The sequence below is a fragment of the Aythya ferina genome (assembly GCF_964211825.1).
Source record: "Aythya ferina genome assembly, chromosome: 3".
Classification (NCBI taxonomy): Eukaryota; Metazoa; Chordata; class Aves; order Anseriformes; family Anatidae; genus Aythya; species Aythya ferina.
In genome coordinates this window covers 24854786-24873522 of record NC_140298.1, presented here as the reverse complement: position 1 = coordinate 24873522, position 18737 = coordinate 24854786, and the positions used below count along the sequence as shown (strand labels likewise).

At 47.5% G+C, this 18737-nt stretch overlaps 2 long non-coding RNA genes across 2 annotated transcripts in view; one reads left to right on the top strand and one right to left on the bottom strand.

The window, feature by feature from the left end:
• LOC311434939 overlaps positions 1-18737 on the top strand; it is a 56625-nt gene that overhangs the window by 15853 nt on the left and 22035 nt on the right. Inside the window, exon 2 of the long non-coding RNA XR_014691845.1 lies at positions 16937-17108. This is a non-coding gene — a long non-coding RNA (uncharacterized lncRNA). The remainder of the gene's footprint in view (positions 1-16936; positions 17109-18737) is intronic.
• On the bottom strand, positions 137-17221 carry LOC311434940. Its single transcript, XR_014691846.1, has 2 exons — positions 16912-17221; positions 137-591 (listed from the first exon to the last, which is right to left on the bottom strand). It is a non-coding gene; the product is annotated as an uncharacterized lncRNA (long non-coding RNA).

Below are 18737 nucleotides of genomic sequence, written 5' to 3'. Positions count from 1 at the left end.
GGATATCAAATGTGTAAAATTATTTGCACTTTGCTTCTTAATAACAATAAAAGGATGAGTCATAATTACTTTCTGGGAACATTAAAATCCTAGACACAATGCTTCTTGTATCATACAGTGAGTCCGTGAAGCACAGTGTATTAAATGCTCTTCTTTATTACAGAATAGTGATGTCTAATAACTCCCGAGCTTGAGTTTCACTGCAGTATTTATAATTCACATGCATAATAACATTTTTCCATTTAACAGCCTGGGGCAGACGCCGCAACATGTTACATAGCACTGGTGCAAATAACGAGATAGGATGATGTCATTTGGTAGCGTTCCTCCTAAGCGATCTAAAAATATTCCCTCTCCCACCTTTCATTACAGCCTTCTCCCTTCTGCCTGATGCTTTTGCGCCAGTTTCCATGGTAACAGCTTCTTTTGTAGCCCGGGCTGTGAGGGGAAGGATTCATGCAGATGTTGTCATTGATCCAACACCTTGCGGCAGCTTTTATGGCGCATTGTCTTCTTGCTTCCTGCCCTCGTGTCTCCCTTCCACCCAGTGAGAATGGCTCTGGACTCTTTCTCCTGCCCGCTGCCTTTGATCTGGAGGAAGGGAAGGGGAAAAGTATTGATTAGATTTTATTATGAACCCTAATCCTTCTCCGGGCACTTTCTGAAAGCTTAAAATAATGCGCCATGGAGCCTGCCACAGGTTTCCTCAGCCAGTTGTTAAAATGGGTGCCTCATACAAAAATACTAGAGGGATCAAGAGTGTTAAGCATTGGGAAACCCTAATTAAAACCTCCCTCTGACAGGGCATGGAAAACTTCTGCTTCATACAGAGCTGCTGCTGTTTTACTGCTTGCATAGCCTGATCAGAGCTTTTTTTTTTTTTTTTTTTTTTTTTTTTTTTTTTTTTCCTTTTCTTTCTCCTGTTTTTTTTCCCCCGCTAAGCGCCTGGGGAAGTTTCCACATTTTGGCTGTGCTCATTGTTCAGCTTCTCCCCACCCATGCTTGTCGTTAAGGCTTGGCTTTAAGGAAAAGGGAGGGACACGGCAGAGCCTGTGCTGGAAAAGCTGCAGCATGGGTTGCTGCAGACATGAAACGCAGCAGCTGTAAGAAAAAGCAGAGAACAAGGAAATCTGCTTAATCACCTATTGTCTGCAGTTGTTTTGCATTCTTCACCTATCACTCGGTGCTGAAGCTGGATGCTGTTCTCTCGATTGTCTGAACCTGACAGACCGATCCTAATGAACGTGTAACTGAAGACCTGGGCTTTTGCATCTGCATTATTTATTCACCTAAAGCAGGAACTCTTCTATATTTAGCATATGATGTCAGCGGGTTGTTTGCATCCTCCGAAAATTGGCAGGAAGCCACATCTCCCATGTTATATGAAATCACCGATAAATGCTTCTTTTCACTGCAAGAAAAACAGCTTAATAAATGCAGCTCTTCGCTGCTTTCATCCTCTCCCTCCCCGCCACGCTCCCTTCCACTTCTGGGATTTGCCCCCCCCATGGCAGAGCTCAGCAGCATCTGTGAAGTGGAAATGAGCGCACAGGACCGCAGCGAGGGGAGGCTGTCGGTGAGCTCAAAAAGCCGCTGCCCTCCCAAGCCCCCCCCTTTGCCTCTCCCCACCCTCCCAAAAGCTGGAGCGCGGCCAAAGCCCTGGTGAATCAGGCGGAAGGGAAAAAAGGGAGCGAGGGAGAGCCGCTGTGCGGCAGAGGCTTTGCGGGACGCTGGTATTCCTGGTATGTAATTAGTTTCAGTTGTTTTTAGCAGGCAGGGAGCAGGGGGACAGGGAGTGCTCCCACGCTGGCTTCGCAGTGCAAAAATGGCACCCTGACAGATGCTATCACTTATCTGCCCTGAACGCAGCTTTGAAGCAAGCGTCCGGCAAAAAAAAATAATAATAAAATAAATAAAAAATCTTCCATTCGCACTTTCGCAAGGGAAAGGCAGCCTGCACGCCTTGCTGGTGCTGCTGTGAAACCAAAGGTCATGCAAAAATAGCTAGTTTTATGCATAAAAAATAGCTTCTGGTGCCAGCGCTTCAGCTGCTGCTGCCTGGCAGGGCTCCACTGAATTTCCATGGGCCGGTTCACGCCAGCTGCAGGCCTGATCCTGGACCCAGCCGTGGGGCGAGTCAGGGGAGTAAACCAGCTCCGTGCAGCCCATGCTGCCAGGGGCATGCCCCTGCTGTGGGTGCAGGGCTGGCTTTCCAAACCCAGCAGGTGCCAGGGGTCTTGGTGTGTCTGCACCCTTCACGGCAGCGCCAACAGGGCCATTTCCCTGCCATGGTTTAGCACAGCAGCTGCCCCAGCAGTCTCAGCAATAACCATGAAGGTGCAGGCAGAGCTCGGGCAGGGAGCAGGCTGAAAAGGAGGCTGGTATATCCCAAGCACTGCTGAACGGCAGCGTTGCACAAACACCATCCGCAGCTGCTTTGCTGGCTGTGTCATGCCACGAGGAGGCGGGGGGGGGAGAGGCTTTAAGGAAAAGCAGGAGGGGAGAGATGTAGCCTTGCTGCAGAACTGTGAGGCTGCAGATGAATGACTTCGCCTGTTCATTAAACAAGCCCATTCAAGCTTCCGCTCCGCTGCCATTTGCTTGATGGGTTTGAACAATAATGAACTAGGAGGAAAAACCTGCCCCTGAGAAATTCAGGCTGTTCCAGCAAATGGGATCAAATGAAGTTGGTAGTATCATGTGGCCTGCTAATGTTCAGAAATGACATCCATGTATCCCAAGCTTATTCAAAACAGCATTTTGCTTTGTTTTTGGTGAACAGGGCGACCCACAGGTTAAGCATCAGAGAGACATTTGGGAGGAATTAAACAGGGAAAGGTGGGGACAGAGCACAAAAGGAAATTCTTTCAAGAGCCTTAGCATAAAACATCCTTCTATAAAGGAGCATGCGAGACAAGGTTTCAGATGAGACAGTTGTCCTCCCTGGAGAAACATCATGAAGTCGTTACAGAAAAACTCATTAAAGAATAAAGCCAGCCAATGCCACAAGATGACGGTATCTCAGTAGTCCCAGATGTTTGCTGCTCTGGGAAAAGGGAGGAAAGACTACTCCCCAAATTCGCCCTGTGTCAGCAGGGTACTCGAGGAAACTCGGATTGAGGTTGTAAAATAAAGAACAACACTGCTCATATAGGCAGCTGCTATAAACAGCTAGCTGCCATCTCAAAACACCAAGTGAGTCCAGGTGGCCGGCACTACACGGGCACCAGTTTTGCTTCACACCTCTCATTATTTTGAGAGGCGTTCTCATGGAGGTTCTCATTTTGGTGCAGCAGTCTGCTGTGGTGTAAATCCCAGCTGTGACTTCAGTATCATTTATCAGCTGAGGAAATGAAGTGAGGGAAGGCTGAACTCACAGCAGGCCTGGTGAGCATGGACACCATCGGGTGGCTCCAGGCAGCAGGAAGCCCACTGAGCACAGACTAGATTAGTAAAGCTGCGATTATTTCTTTTCCCCTCCAGGGAAACCTTGGAGATAACCTGTGAAGCTTTGCTCAGGAGCAGAGGTGATGGAGGTGGCATTCAGTGGACGCATCCTGTGTATTCTCCCTGCAGCTCCCTGCAGCATGAAACTGCTCTCTCCGGGCTGACAACTGCAGCAGAGGCACGTTATGTTTGCTGCTTCAGACTGGAGAATTCAAGGGCCATTTAGCAGATTACCTAACCCTAAAAGCACAACCAGTTAGTTTTGGTGCTGTTGAATTGCTATACTAAAGCCAGAGAGACAAAACGATAGGGTGTCAGCAGCAGAGCCGGGAGGTTAAGGCAGATGTGCTGAGTCTCTCTGCAGGGCCAAACCACACTGTGCACCCTCCTTTTTGGCCCCAGCAGTCACATCTCGTGGGCTGCTCATCACAATCAGTAACAGGGCTGTTCTGCTCTAGGGGGTCAAAACCACTTTTCGCATATTTTCACATATTGTCTTAACGCAGCAATAACCTGGTTCTTTACCAGTCTAACAAAAGACAAGCTGCCCTCTGATTTTTTCATTATGTAGTATTTTGCTTCACGTGAATCTGCAAAGAGAAAAATACCTACATATGCCCAAAGTCCCTAAACCCAAAGCATTTAATAAGAAATAAGCCATTAGTGACCCTCCATTCTCTCACATCCAGAACAATTTCCATCTGAAATCCTGACAACAATGGGGTGATTCAAAGCCCACAGATGTTTTGTGAAGATTTTCCGAGAACATCCAGTCAGATGAATTTCACAAGTGGTCCCTGTTTGCCATCAGACAAATATGATATATACTAGATTCACCTTTACCCATAAAGCACTCGACTGAGGCTTCATCAAAGAAAGTATGCTTTTCATCATGCTTTTTACTGGCAACAGAGCTGTGCCCAGAAGCACTTTGTGCTAAGCCTTTTTCTTGTAAATACTTACAGGCTTATTGCTCATCCCCCTTCATTGAGGACGTGGTGGGGACTCACTGAGGGGACACCTCCAACACAGTTGTGGTGTGGCCAGTGGGGCACTTTTTTACGCTGGGATGGGGAAGAGAAGCAGATTACTTTCCCCAGACCGTGTTTTTGGAGCTCAGCCTTAATTGCAAATGCGATGCCCTTCAGCATAATCAGTTATTCCCTTGTTCTGTGCTCTCCTAAGTGCCCGACTGACCTTCACTGTCCCTCCAGCTCTTTGTCCTGCCTGGCAACAGATAAGATAAAACTTGTCAATGTGTTGGAGAGCTCTAGCAGATCTTTCTCATGTGCGTTAAGTTGTAGTTGTTCCCTGACATTGTGTTGCCCACTTGTCCAGCTTTGGCTGTGATTGATGGAAGCTAGCAGAAGTTGTTTCAGCAGAAATGGCAACCCTGTGACAAGGGAAAAGGTGGGATCAGCTTTGGCTTGCCAGTATGAGAGCTGCAGTGATGAAGCAGAGTCACCCTCTGCATCTTCTCCACATATGTCAGGACCCATTTTGTGTCCCACCCCCTCTTTCTTGTCTGCTGGGGAACAGAAAAAGATTTACTGGGACCTGTCAGGATTGTCTTCCCCTTCTTCTCCCTCTTCCTCTCAGCTTCATCTCATCTGCCCTCTCTGCTCTTTCCTGACCTTGTCCTTTTCACGCCTCTTCGTTAGCTCTCTTCTAATAAAGACCTCGAAACCCATCTCAAACCCCTTTTCACGTTGATCATGATCTGAAGGCAGTATTTGCAGAATCATTTTCTGTTCCCTCTGCTTTCTTGTTCAATCCCTTTTGTTGTCTTGTCTCTCTAGAGATAGTTCTTCAGGTCAAGGACTGTCCTGTGTTTCATATCTGTAAAATGCCTGCCCCCCCTGCACAGTAAAACAGGGAAACCTCACGTGCATCTAGATCCACCATAAAACTCAAGAGACGTATGCTCTGTATTAAATTTGCCTTTCTGACAAGGGGGCTGGGCTTGTCCCATGGGCCAGCCCTGTTGGGATCAAGGGACCCCATGGCTCTTGAGTGTCTGGCTTATGGAAACTGAAGCCAGGGGGAACATACTCGCTTTGTGGCCTGAAGTCCCCTAATGGCAATGGACTTTGTTCCCTGGTTGCGAGGTGAAGCAAGGTGTTTGTGGAGTGCCTTGTGACTACTTGGCAGGCATCTGTCCTTCCTGCTGCCAACGAGGGTTGGAATTAGGTGTTCATTTCTGGGATTGTCTGATGGGCCCCCCTTCAAAGCACAACAGACAGGCCAGACTCCTAGACGCAAGTAGGAAAACACCTTTTGGTGGGTTCATCTGCAAACTGAACCTAACATTTTGCCTAGGCAGTGCAAAATGGAAGGCGGAGATGTGACAGGGGTGCCTGGGTCCTTGCAGCCAACCAGCCTTGTCAGTGCATCCCCCAGCCTCCGGGGAGGAGGCCAAGGGGAAGGCAGCCGACCGGAGGTGGCTGGCAGGGCGAGGCGGGCAGGGGCCAGGAGCTTCAGGCAGCAGTGAGGGGTGGAAGGAGTGCCTTCATGCGGAGGATTAATTGTTCCTCTGTGCTGTTTCCTGACTCTTTGAGAAGATCCTTATAGCCTGAAGTGGAAAGAGTGATGCAGTGTTGGGGGAGCCACTACCTAATTTCCTCCTGGCTGTACAACATGCCGCCTACGGCTAGTGGGGTGAGGCTTCCCCGAACCAGCAGCTCCCCTGATAGCAGCTTGTCTGGCTCACAGCAAGTGGGCACAGCGAGGGAGCGAAACTCTGGCCGCTTCGCTGCTCTCCCAGGTTTTTAATTTGGGAAAGATGCTCATTCTGTGCTTGCAGGGTGGGTGGAGGAGGCTCATGCTCTCCTGCCGTGAGTCACTCTGGCCTGCAGGTCACACACAGCTCCCTCATCTCTATAGGGTGCCCTGAACCCCCTTTGGGACCCATCACCATAACTGGTAGTGTTTGTGATTGCAAGGAGGCAGTGGTGGTTCCAAAGGGCACTCTGGTTTGGCCAGTCTGGGGTGCTGCTAGCATCTTTGCCACCATACAAGCCAGAGAGGGTGCCTGTGCCTTCCTCCTGTACCAGCCTAGCTCTCCTGGTGCTGGTGGGGACTGGGATCCAACTCAGTATGAAGAAGTGTGAGGGATGAGGTATGCTTATATCAGTCCTATGTTAATCATGGTACCATAAGGGTACATGCGATCAGGCAGAAGTAAATCCACTGACTACCCAGGGGGGACTTTGGGTGGGAAGCTGTGGTCCCGTGAGCAGTGGCAGCTTCTTGCCCTAGTCATGCAGCCTCATCCAGCCTGTTCTACAGCCTGTGCTGTGCTCAGCCAGGAAATCGTGGTGGAGGAGACAGGGAAGGTGCCAGCGGCAAGGGTGGCACAGCAGGAGGGTGTGAGGCAGCCCGTGTTTGTAGCCTCCTGCAGGCTCCCCAGCAGCGTGGGCAAGGCCGAGCCCAGTCACGCTGGCAGCCATGTGCAAGTGGCCGCCCTGGAGCCTCAGGCTGTTGCAGGTTGACACCTGCCATCACCTCCTCACACCGTGCCCTTGGCCCGGCTCCTGGGATCAGATATCCCAGCCCTGTGTGGCTGCAACTCCCACTGCCTTGGGTCAGAGGTTGGCTGGAGGGACCCAGCCGTGGCTCCGGGCTGTGGCCTGACACGGGTGACTCATGGCTCTCTGGCTCCATGCACACGATGGGCCAGGTCTGGACTTATCCTGCTCCAATGCCAGGAGCAATCCTTCCCACTGGGCTGAGCCAGCAGACGTGTGAGGGGTGGCCATGTGTAGGGGGGAAGCTGGTGAGCGTGTTTGCCATGATTCCCCTCCAGCTGGGTAGCATTGGGCATCAATGAATAAATAAATAAATAAACTAATAAAATAAAATAAAAAACTCTTTTTCTGCTTGTTTAACTGTGTTCCTGCATATCAACTGCGGAACCAGCTGTGGGAGAAATGGGCTGCACAGGGGCCATAAACATTGCAGTGCATGTGTGTCTCTCTTTGTAAGAGCCCATTGCAGCAGAGCTTGCTTGCCCTTGCCGTGACTGAACCGCTTCCCTCAAGGGTCTGGTCAGCATCAGATGTGCACATGTGCAACATCCATTTAAATCCACAGCAAACACGTGTGCACGTTTTGTGTGGTGACAGAGCCCCCAGTCCACACAAAAATGCATTTTAAATGGGCTTGGAGGATTCGTGTTGTCATTAAATTTCAAGGAACAAGGCCCACTCCCTCACTCCTGTGCCCAGGAGACCTGGGGATGTGCAAGCGCGAGGGCCCAGACCACCAGCTGCCTCCACGGGACGGAGAAACGCGACCCCGGCACTTTCTTGCTCGGCGCAGACTTCCTGCTGCAGCCCTCCCCTCCCTCCCGGCTCCTGCGCCGAGGCAAAGGAAATGTGCTTAGCCCTTACTTTCTCACACATGTTTCAGATGTGCAGGGGTGTGATTGTAAACAATGTCATCAGCCGTGCCAGAGCTGTCTGCTCCTACCGCGCTCTGTTCCCAGCACCCCAGGGGTTCCAGTAATAGGGCGTAAAGCAAACAAAGCAAAACAGTAATCTGCTGTTCCAATTGCATTTTTGTTTTTAGAAAATGTTAATGATAGGTTATGTGATTACCCTAGGTTTGGCTCCACTTACTCTTTATTAAGCACATCTGGTATTTAGTAACAGTGTAAGTAGCAGGAGTTTTTCTGGCGCACAAATAAGATTATCCAACGTTGCCATGCAGCATGGAAACTCCTCAGGGAAGCCAGCGAGCTGTGCGGAGATACAAGACTTTCTTGTCGGCCGGGCAGCCGGCCAGAATAGCTAAAAAATGTGGATTGGCACGGAGCTGTTGCCACGCAAACACTTCTGGAAATTTCTGTGTTGGGGCCTGCCAAATCCTTTATATGTAACATGAGTTTCTGTCTTCCTCAGCAGCCCGTCCTGAGCCCGAGCTCTCCTGTGCACTTTAAAAAGGGAAAAGAACCATCCAGCGCAATCCTCCGGTCCTGTTTCCAGAGCGCCACTGCCAAGCTAACAATTTCACTGAATTAGGGGGAATTTCCTCAAACATTTGCTCGAGCTACATTAAGTGTAACATGTGGGAGACAACTGTGTTTCCTGGAGAAGAAAGGAAAGCTGTCTCACTCGGTGGAGACTGCCTAACGTCTAGCAGGAGAAAAACAACCAGCCATGACAAGAAAATGTTTTTTAAAACTTGGCACAGGAACAGGGTTTTATTTATTTTGAACGCCTTTTCCAGTCTGGCCAACATAGCGTGTGGAGGGAGGGAAGCCGGTGTTTCAGCTAGGGCCCGCGGCGCGGAGTCAGGAGGTCTGGGCTCTATTTCTGGCTCTGCCGGCCTTCCTGTGAGGCTCAGGTGAAGCCCTCGGAGGTGAGTCCCTCGGTGCCTGAGCTCCTCCACAGGTTTAATGAAGGCAGCGTTTGCCAATTTCATACATGTTTGTGTGCGTGTAGGCTCTGTGTCCAAAATTACTAATTCTCTAGCTTTCTTAGGGAAAGGACTGGGAAGGATATGGAGCAGAAACGCAAACGTTCATCTGCTGCTCCACTGTGCTTGGCTCCTGCCAAGGTGCTGGCCTTGGGAGCTTTAAACTTGGTTGCTCGGCATCTAGGGATCTTTGTGGGTGTTCCTCACAAACCCCGGTCAGCTTTGGCTATCCCACCCTAACAATGGGACACATGTATTTATACCACAGCCTTGTTGACTTAGTGATGGCGCCCCTGGGAAGGAGTTAGCCCAGCTAGTTTGTAGATTCTTTTTTCTTTTTTTTTTTTTTTTTTTTTTTTTTTTCTGTGAAGAGAGCATTCAGCATGGAAGCTGGCCATGAGCAGAGGGGTTTTAGCACAGCAACTTAAAAGCACACTGTGCACAATTTTGGCACAGCTGGTGATCAGTACCAGCACTTGGTCTCTGTGTGGCTCTCCTGTTGGTGGGTCAGCTCTCAGCACGGTGGGGAAGTCCCTGGGTGAAGCCCATGAAAAGAGTACAAAAACAGCCCACCAGGCACTGGCTGGTGGCTCAGCTGTCCTCAGTGGTGAACTTCTGATGCAACTTCCAGCCACAGGAAAGAGCATCTCATCCAAAGGGCTGACTCGCCTCCAAGCTGCATACCAGCATAACTGGAAGAGGGGATCTGGCTCTACTGCTGCATGCTTGCGACCAGAGCAACCATTCCCTCCTCCAGGATGGGCAAGGGCAGGGGCAACCAGCAGCACATTGTCTGTGCGGCACTAACAGCGCTCTTTGGGAAAGCAGGAGAGGATTAACAACAGTGACAAAACAGCCATAGCTGTCTAAAGGAGAAACTGATAAACTGGGGATTTTCCTGTCTGCTGACCCACCCTTTGATAAGCACAACTAATAACCTCCCCGTGAGTTAGCAGAGATTCTTCTCAGTCTTGTCTCTTGTCTGTAAGCATCCCTCCCATGGCTGTGGCTCCTGTGGCTGTAGTGACATCCACAGCTGTGAGGGATATCTTGCCAGGTCACTAATGAGTAAGGACAGAGAAGGTTTGCAGAACAGTGAGGTGAAAGGGGATGAGAATAATCCACAGTGTGCGTAAGGGAAGGATTGCAAAAATCAGGAGGAGGAAGATGCAAGACTTGGAGGGAGAGAAGTGAATTTCCTCAGGGAGGTAAAGACGAAAGAAAAAAAAACACCAGGCAGGGAGAACTGGGTTGGAGAGAAGAGCAAGGGAGAACTGAGAAGCTGGAGCAAAGAAATTGAGGAGGATGGTGGCCAGGAATGAATGGGAATGGCCAAGGAGAAAAGAGAGAAGTAGGTAAAACCACTGTGAATAGAAAAGAAGCGTGATAATGAGCAGAAGAAGAGAAGTCTTTTGAGAAGAGGGAATGTGAACCAAGAGAGGAAAGAATGATATGAAGATTAAAAAAAAGAAAAAAAAAAAAAAGAGAGGTGGAAAGAGGACAAATAAGAGAGAGACATGGGAGAAAGCAGGTGAAACAAAGAGACTCATGCTGCTCTTAAGTTAATGAAGTTTCTTCTTTATGGTTCAATATTGTGTTGCAATGTCCCAAGAGGCATTTTGTTTCTGTGGCTCTTTTGACCACTTCTGGCTGATTATTCCAGGTTCCATGACAAAGTAGTTATAAGAAAAGGAAGAGAAAATAGCCTAAAAATCACCAGAATGTGTCACAAGGCTTTGTCTGAAGGACTGCTCCCTTTAGAGAGAATTGTTTCTAGAAAATAGCTCAGATGCTGACACCCCCTGTGTGCATGTGGCTGGCCTCGATGTTGCCCGGGCAGGCTTTTGGGGCTCCAAGATTTCTGAGCCCTCCCACCCACTTTGCTTTAAATGACTCTGTTCTGCTTGGGAGGGATGATGAGGAAGGGAGGATCCCAGCAGAGTCCTCTTGCCAGAATGCCTCAGAATCCCAAAGCTGGCTCTGATCCTGCAAGACTTGACCAATATTTGTTGAAAGTGGAGCAACTCACAGCTCAGGGTGGCTTGGCTCCACACACCGCTCAATGGGAAGTCAGAAAAGCAGGAGTGGGCAGTGATTTCTGTTCTCATCTGACCCTTCTTTTCTTTCCATGCTTTGCTTATATTAATTTGGTGTCTTTCATTTACTTAGTGAAGTGAGACATAAACATTTTAAATTCAGGAGTTAGATGGGCCTGGCAATTGCTGCATCACTAAGAAACCTGAAGCCCTGGAGTAAACATCAAAAGAGAGCCTTTTCTCTGGAATTATATAATCCCCGCGATGCATATGGGAATTGAATAATTTCTTACAGTGAAGGGGCAGGGCAGTTTGGTTAATATAAGTGAGGCATGTAACTGCACTGCACGTCTTAAACGGCGGTTCCATGGAACAGCAAATCTGGCATAAAGTGCCCCGTGCTGGACCAGAACATCGCAGCTACGCGCTGCCAAGCACTGAGCTAGCAGAAACTTACAGCACTGGTTCAAATATGTTTGACAAATTCTGGCAGACATCATACCGAATCAGGTAACGGCTGTCCTCCAGTCAGCACAAAACTGGCATAAATACCACATTGTGTGCTCTGGCTAATTCAACAGAAACATAATTGTGTGCTTAGGCCAGATCTGGATCCAGTATGCACAAGGAGGGGCTCCTGCAGTGCCAAAATCTCCTATTAATGAAGTTGGAAGCAGAGCCATATGCATTAGCTGCATGCTCTGAATTCTTAGGAGTGGCAGCAGTTCATGGCAGGGGGCTTTTTCAGAACAATCATGAAAGGCCATATTTTTTTTTCCTGGGGTGACAAAATCATTTCCTTTGTTTCCAATAATCTTAGCATTTGCAAATAGTGGACCAGTCCTTTTGTTTGCTGCACTCGTTTATTGCAGTTTGTACTCCCAGCACAGCCAGCATTAGAATGACAAGTTCCTCTGCTCTCCATCACTGTCATGTTGTCAGACGCAGTTATGCTGCTCTGTTTAAAGATGCTGACCAAGCACTGTGTTGACTGCATTGCCGTGAAAGTAGTTTGCCATACATGAATTGTCACTTAAAATCAAAGATTTTTCTCGTTAAAGATAGAAGGAAGAAACTTGGTGGATCAAAACACTCCCCTTGTTTTGTCTTAATGTACATATCCCAGTGATGAGCCAGAATGGCCCTTGGTATTTTCTTGTTAAAGTTTCATGACCAAATTGAAGAAAAGCTTGGAATGATTTCTCTACCTCTGGGGAAAATCATAGACTCTCAACATTATGCTTAACCATCCCTGCTAGAGATGATTTATTCCTGGAGCTCATAAAGCATTCTTGAAAGAGTAAAATTTTTGCCTTGTGACTGCAGCATATTGCAGCAAGTGTTGGGCACTTTCAAAACAATTTCCTGAGAGGATGTGAAAGGTAGATTGAGATCCAAGGGGACACATTTTTCTCCTTTCCCTCATGCTCCCAACTCTCCTTCCCTGTTGTGTAGGAAATGCAGTGCAGAACAGAAATCTCAGTAGACTTAGAGGAATACTTTTCTTCATTTTAAAAAGGAAAGCAAGTCTCAAAAATTGAAGCTAAACCCAAGTAACTGTAATACCACTTGGCACTTACATGCAGGTTTTCATCTTCTAGCCACTTTACATTAAGTAATGAATCCTCAGGACTCCCCTGTGGAGTAGGTGGCTGAGTATTATTAGCCCCCTTCTGCAAATGGAAAACTGAGGTGGAGATGTTAAGTACCTTGCCTAAAGCCACCGAGGGATTCTGTTGTAGAGACAGGATCAGAGGTTAGGCGTTTTTGTGCTTTCAATTCCCATATCTATTGTGTCACTTAAGTACAGAGCCATAATTGAATATCATAATGACCCAGGGGTGGAGCGATTCCAGCTGGTCAGATCTGTGCACAGCTCCTCTGATGGCCAGAGACTCAGCCGTACATTTGCACGGAGAAGAATGGAGCAAGCAGACCTAGCATGCAGCATGAAGAAGTGTCATTTTCTTTGGCTTCCCCAAGCATGCCATTGAGTAATGAGCTAACTCTGCATCAAGCTTAATTTAATCATTTACCTTAACTCTAATCAAGCTTAATACCTTGGCTTAATTTCAAGGTACAAGGCTAAATATTTTCCTCACTGGGTGTTTTCACAGTAAGAAATACACCTTTAGATGGAGATGCCACTGGTAAGACCGAGACTAGTGTGCCTTTACTTTTGCATGGAGCAAAAGTTGTTGTAGTGGAGCATACAACTCCCCTTCTGGCTAATTCACTCTTGAGCAGGAGTGTGAGACCAAACTCAGACCCAGTGCTCTGGGCTAAAGCAGATTCTTCACTAGCTTTACAGATAGGATTTGTGTGCTTTGTGGTCCTCACGTTACACATTCAGAGGAGCCTGGGTGTCCATCCAGCAGAGCATGTGGACAGAAAAAAAAAAGAGCACAACATGAAAATCAGAGAGGTAAGCTGTTACTAATTGACACACAGTTGCTATTATGAATAAAAGGAAACGCATTCCCGTAAACTCACAAAAGAGTGCTCCCATTTAAGTGTTCTTCAGAGAAAGAAAGGCTTGTTTTTCCTTTGCTAAATGCCTATTTCCATGAGCTGCATTTCCTGCATGTTGTTGAACTGTGTTGCTGTCACATCAAGATGTCATCCGACATTAAAGCATAAGAACAGGCTTGTATCTCTCACAAGCTGACAATGTATATTTATGTGGCACAGGATGATACATCCAAAAGGGGAGGTCTGTATAATGCTTTTGGTTGCTGATGTTTTCTTTCTCACCCTTGCATTAATATGGAACCAGCACAAATGCATTCAACTACTCACCGACTGCAGCTCTGCATGTAGCACACAAATTATTCCAGTTGGGAAGAGGAGTTTATTTTGCACCTGATGGGGCCTTCATTTTGGAACGGAATCAGAGGGTTTGGAACTAGAGACCAATCCACACCCCAGGCTTATTTTGTTTATGCACAGGAAAAATGTGGAAATCCCCAGCTGCTGCATGAAGTGGTCTGGGTACGGATGATTCTTACATCGACAACACAGGACTATTTGCTCGGAGAATGCAGAGCTGACATCTCACTCCTGTGAATTTTGTCTAAAGATTTTGCTCTGAAAACCACCTAGTTTTACAAATTGGTCACTAGAGATTATGAACATCAGCCATGCATGAACATTTAAAAAAAAAAGACACTATGATGATCTTTTTGGAGTTCTTTGAGTAACTCCAGAAGCAGGCCAGTGAAGTGGGATGATTTGAGTAAAAAAGATTATGTGATAACACAATCTGAGTCACATTAATTGGATTGTCAGAGGTTACTGGACCACACCAGGAGGGCAATGAACCTTGTAGGGCACTGACACTAACTGGTGTTTATCTTCTACTTTAAAATTTAATAATACAACTCCACCTAGACCAGAGTATTAACCTGTCTGGAGTCTTCTTGCTTGGGCTATGTGTTGTCTGGACAGAAGACTTTACCACTCAACTGTGCTGGGCCCTGAGGAATCCAGCTAAGCTGCATGCAGCTCTGGAATAGGCCCTTTTGGCCAGGGTCTTAATGCATGATCCTCTGGTGATCACCTCGCTTGATCAGAGCACAGATCATTTAGTGCAAAGGAGGTTCCCTGCATTGTATTGACGGTGATCGTATTTTTGTTAAACATGAATGTTTCCAACTGTGCAAAGTGTTTATAAAGCACACAACACATGTCTGACTGAGTAAAATATGTTTTTAATATAATGTAGTATAAGCATGTGGAAAAAATAATGGAGACTGCTCTCCATTCAGAATTCAAGCACAACAAACTGTAATTACATCAGCATTTTTAGAATGTGTTTGTTCTTAAGCATTTCATTAAATATTAAGGAAATATAAACACATATGTTAAAAATTGTGCGACGTCCTATGAATCACATAGGAAGGACTGGATTTTCCTTTCACGTTGATGTTGTGTCATAATTCCAGGAGGTCATCGCTGACTGCCACCGAGGAGGACTGGGCCTGCAGTTCCCTGTGCATGAACTGCAAAGGGAAGGCATGTCTGGAGCACAGCCATGTGTATTTTCTATGAAAATGTGTATTCTCTTAAGCTATGTGCCTTTCTTACTTATTCTGAAGTAAGCAAAACCAGCTAAGCCCTTTGTTTAAGAACAGCTCTTAAGAATGGCTCTTTGGTCATCAAACATTTCACCTTTTCACAAGTCAGAGGAAGGGTAACAGAATTGTATTAACGTTCTCAGCTGGCCTGATTTGTGGGGCCATTATAACAAGGCCATCCATTCAAACCAGGCGTATTCTTCTTGAAAACTAAAGGCAATTGTTTGGTCATTAAAAGAATTGCACTGCAGTGGAAACCACTATTTTTTTTTTTTTTTGTTAGCACCAAAGAACAGAAATTCCCAAAGGCAAGGGGTTGGTTCGGGCATGCTGCTCACAGGCTCCATCAGGAATGCTGTTGAAACAGCACGTAACGGAGGAACTACGGGATGGTTGAGGCTGGAGATCATCTGCCAAGGCATTGTAATGCCTCTGTTTTCCTTACCCATTGAAACCCCACCACAGCTGGCCTGCAGGCAAGGCCTACTACTGGCTGATGGGGTCTCCCCTGAAAAGGTGAAGCCTGAACTTCTGGCTGTGTTTGGTGCAGCCCTGTGAGTCATATTTCTCACTGGGGAGAAGATCCCTGATGTTGGGCTGTGCAGCAGTATGTGTTTGTTTTGGGGCACTCAGCCCCCACATTGCTCCCGCATGCAGCCCAGCCTGTGGCCACTGCTGCTCTGGCCAGGGCGCAGCTGGCAGGGAATAAATTGCAGAGGAGGAAGAGGGGGCCAGAAGCAGCATCGTGCCATGGCAGCTCCTGGCAAAAGGGAGGCAGAAATGCAAGGAAATGCCTGGCAGATGTGTGAGGTTGTGTCTGGGTGCTGATGAGTGCCTCAGGGAGCCTCATGCCATGTGGCTGCTTGAGGGGTTGTGGGCTAATGTGGGTGGACACTGGTGTCCTCTGGTTTTGGTGCCACTGAAAAGTAGGGGCAGTCACTTAGTCAAATCAGCTCTGTCTGCTGTGGAAATGTTGCCTTGAGCAAGGCCTGAGAGTGTTGCCTTTTTCATCTCCATGTAAATGGATTTTCCTGTAAATACACAAAACACCAACCCAGCTCTTAGGTTGTTCTGTGAAGCTGACCCCCTCTGGAAAACCAGGATGATGAGGTTAATGGGTTAATGTTCTTTTCACATCTGGCAGGGGTTAACCCAAAAGCTAATAGTACTATAGCAGCTTTTACTTTGAAGCACCCTTCCCAAAACTACCTTTAAATTTTACCTGAAAAAAAAAAAAAAAAAAAAAAAAAGAGGAATAGAAGGAAGCAATGCATTGGCCTGCAGAGGTGCCCACAGCACTAGGTGTTTGACACAGGCTGGGATTCATCTACTTTGCTACCCACAAAGTTCATCTCAAGATTTTCTCAGGGACACAAACACACCTAGCAATGTTCACGGTTCTAATACCAGCATCCTGGTAAATGAATTGGTGTGAGCTCACTGCTCACAGCCTGATGATCCAGGAAGCTGCACTATCAGCTAGTAGCAAGCCAGTGCCCTAAAGTGGTTTTAGGGTGCAGTTAAGGACTGGAAGGGCTTTCCATGGCATATGGTATAAATTTGGGACTACATTCACTGAAGGTTACTCAAGATTTCATCGTTCTTCTCCTGTGAGCAAGCCAAATTACTACTCAGGTAATTACATGGTAATTCAGGATCCCTGGATTCCTCTCCTGGATACTCCCCTACTCATTTCTTGTCTCAGGGTGCTGGTGTTGGTGTCCGCTATGACGAATTGTCACTGACTCTGGGGCTGACGTGTTTTGACTGCTGAATGAAGCAGCCATGACTCCTTCTCCCAGCCTTGGTGCTGAGTATCTGGACACTCCTGTCTACCCTGTGAGACCTCATTAGTCTCCATGGAGCCCTTTGCTACTCATAGAAGTGCAAAATGTCATCATTAGTACATAAAGAAACATTTTATGCAGTACTACCTCTGATAGTACATTTTTTTTCCAGTCCTGTTTTGCTCGTGCGTCACTCAGTAGAGGAACTGGAAGGCTCTTCTCTCCGTGGTGAACACCCAGCACTTGCAACGAGTGGCCCTCGCTTGGACTTGCCGTGGTTTGGGGCGTGCGTGGGTCCGTGAACAAGCCTGTGCACACACATGTACGCTCGCAAAATGCTTGGGGTGAGTTCCAGGTTAGCCATTAGATTTCCCCTGCTATTACCCTACGGTACATATTCCTGGTAGATTAGAGCAGATTTTTTTTATACGCTCTTCTATAAAAAGTGAGCTGTATTGATTGCAGCAGAGTGAGCTGCTGTGGTTGATATCCGAGCGCTAACCCAGATAGGGATTAGCATTACATCAGACATCAGGCGAGGGAACCTGGCGAGCTGCCAGCCTGTAAAAATGGAAGGCATTTGCGTCACTGTTCCCTTGGTAATGCTTCTTGGAGCCATGTCAGCTGTCCCCCGAGGTTGTTTCCTTAATATGTCAACAGACATTCCTGAATCTTTAATGCTGAATAGCTCTTTTTCCTCTTCCAAAAACACTTAGGTGACAGAGTAGCTAGTGTCTCCCGCTGCCTGGTGCATTAAAAAATTATATATCTCTGTAGACCAGGCTTAATACCTTTTGGGGGAGGGTTTACATTCAGATCTGGGAGAAGCAAAAAGCCCATCTGCAATATGATTGCTGTTTGTGTGTGCTGAGAAAGCGGCAGCCCTGCTTGAAACCACTCCTTTTTTGCCTCTGAAGCATCCCACTGGAGCGAATGAAAGCGTCTGTGTTAGATTACTTGTTGGAATTTGCTAACATTTGGGGTAAACCATCTGACCTTGCTTTAGGAATTCAAGTTAAATACAATAACTTCAGGTTAATGCCTGAAAGCTCTAGGACTGTGTGTGCAGTGACCTCTAGCTTCCGGAAGCCATTTGTTAGTGCCAATTGTGAGAAATACTTGGAGGTTTTATCCAATGACATTTTCACCTTTCTGCTGCTCCATGCGGGCAGCTGCTATTTTCTGCTTGAAGAATTAAAATGCAGCTAACGTACAGTTTACCAAATTAGAACATGTGTCCTTTCAGCTGAAAGTAAACAACTCCTATCTCAAAGACCTTTTGTTCTTAGGTGACAACTTTAAGTTTGCCTTGCAGTTGCTGTAGTAATTAATCACAGAAGTGTAATTTAATAGTTCGGGAAGAGCAAGCGGAGAAGTCATTCTAAGAAATCACTTTGTGAGTAACTTAATTTTGGTCGAGGAGTGTTTGTGACGATTTATCACTGCCATGCGCGTTTTGTGCAAGTCACTGATCACGCCGGTCTGTTCAGAAGCGCTGCCGCTTAAAGCCCCATTCTGCCACGGGGGCAGTGAGCTCTGTTATTTTGCAGTCTTTCCCCAGTACTGAAGGACTTCCCGATTCTTTGCTTGAGGAATTTGACCCCGGTGGTGGAATTTGCCTCCTGCGTAGCGCCCCGCAGGGAGCTGTTTCCTCAGGCTGCAGAAGGTATCAGCACGCCTGACACGGCGGGGGTGTGCGATGGGAGCCGTGGGGCAGGGGTCCAGGCAGAGGCAGGCAGGAGGTCTGTGCCTGCAGCCATGGGGCAGGAGAGGGGGTCCTGAGCAACCTGAGCAGCAACCCAAATTAGCAGTGGGGCAAACTAACCAGGTCCTTCGGGCTGGGAGCCCAGCGTTCGCGTACACCCATGTACGTACATTTGTGAGGAGGGCTGACGCTCCCGGCCGAGCCATGTGCCTGCTTGCGTGTAGGGTTGCCACCTGGCTGCTCTCCAGCTGGCAGGGCTGCCTTTACT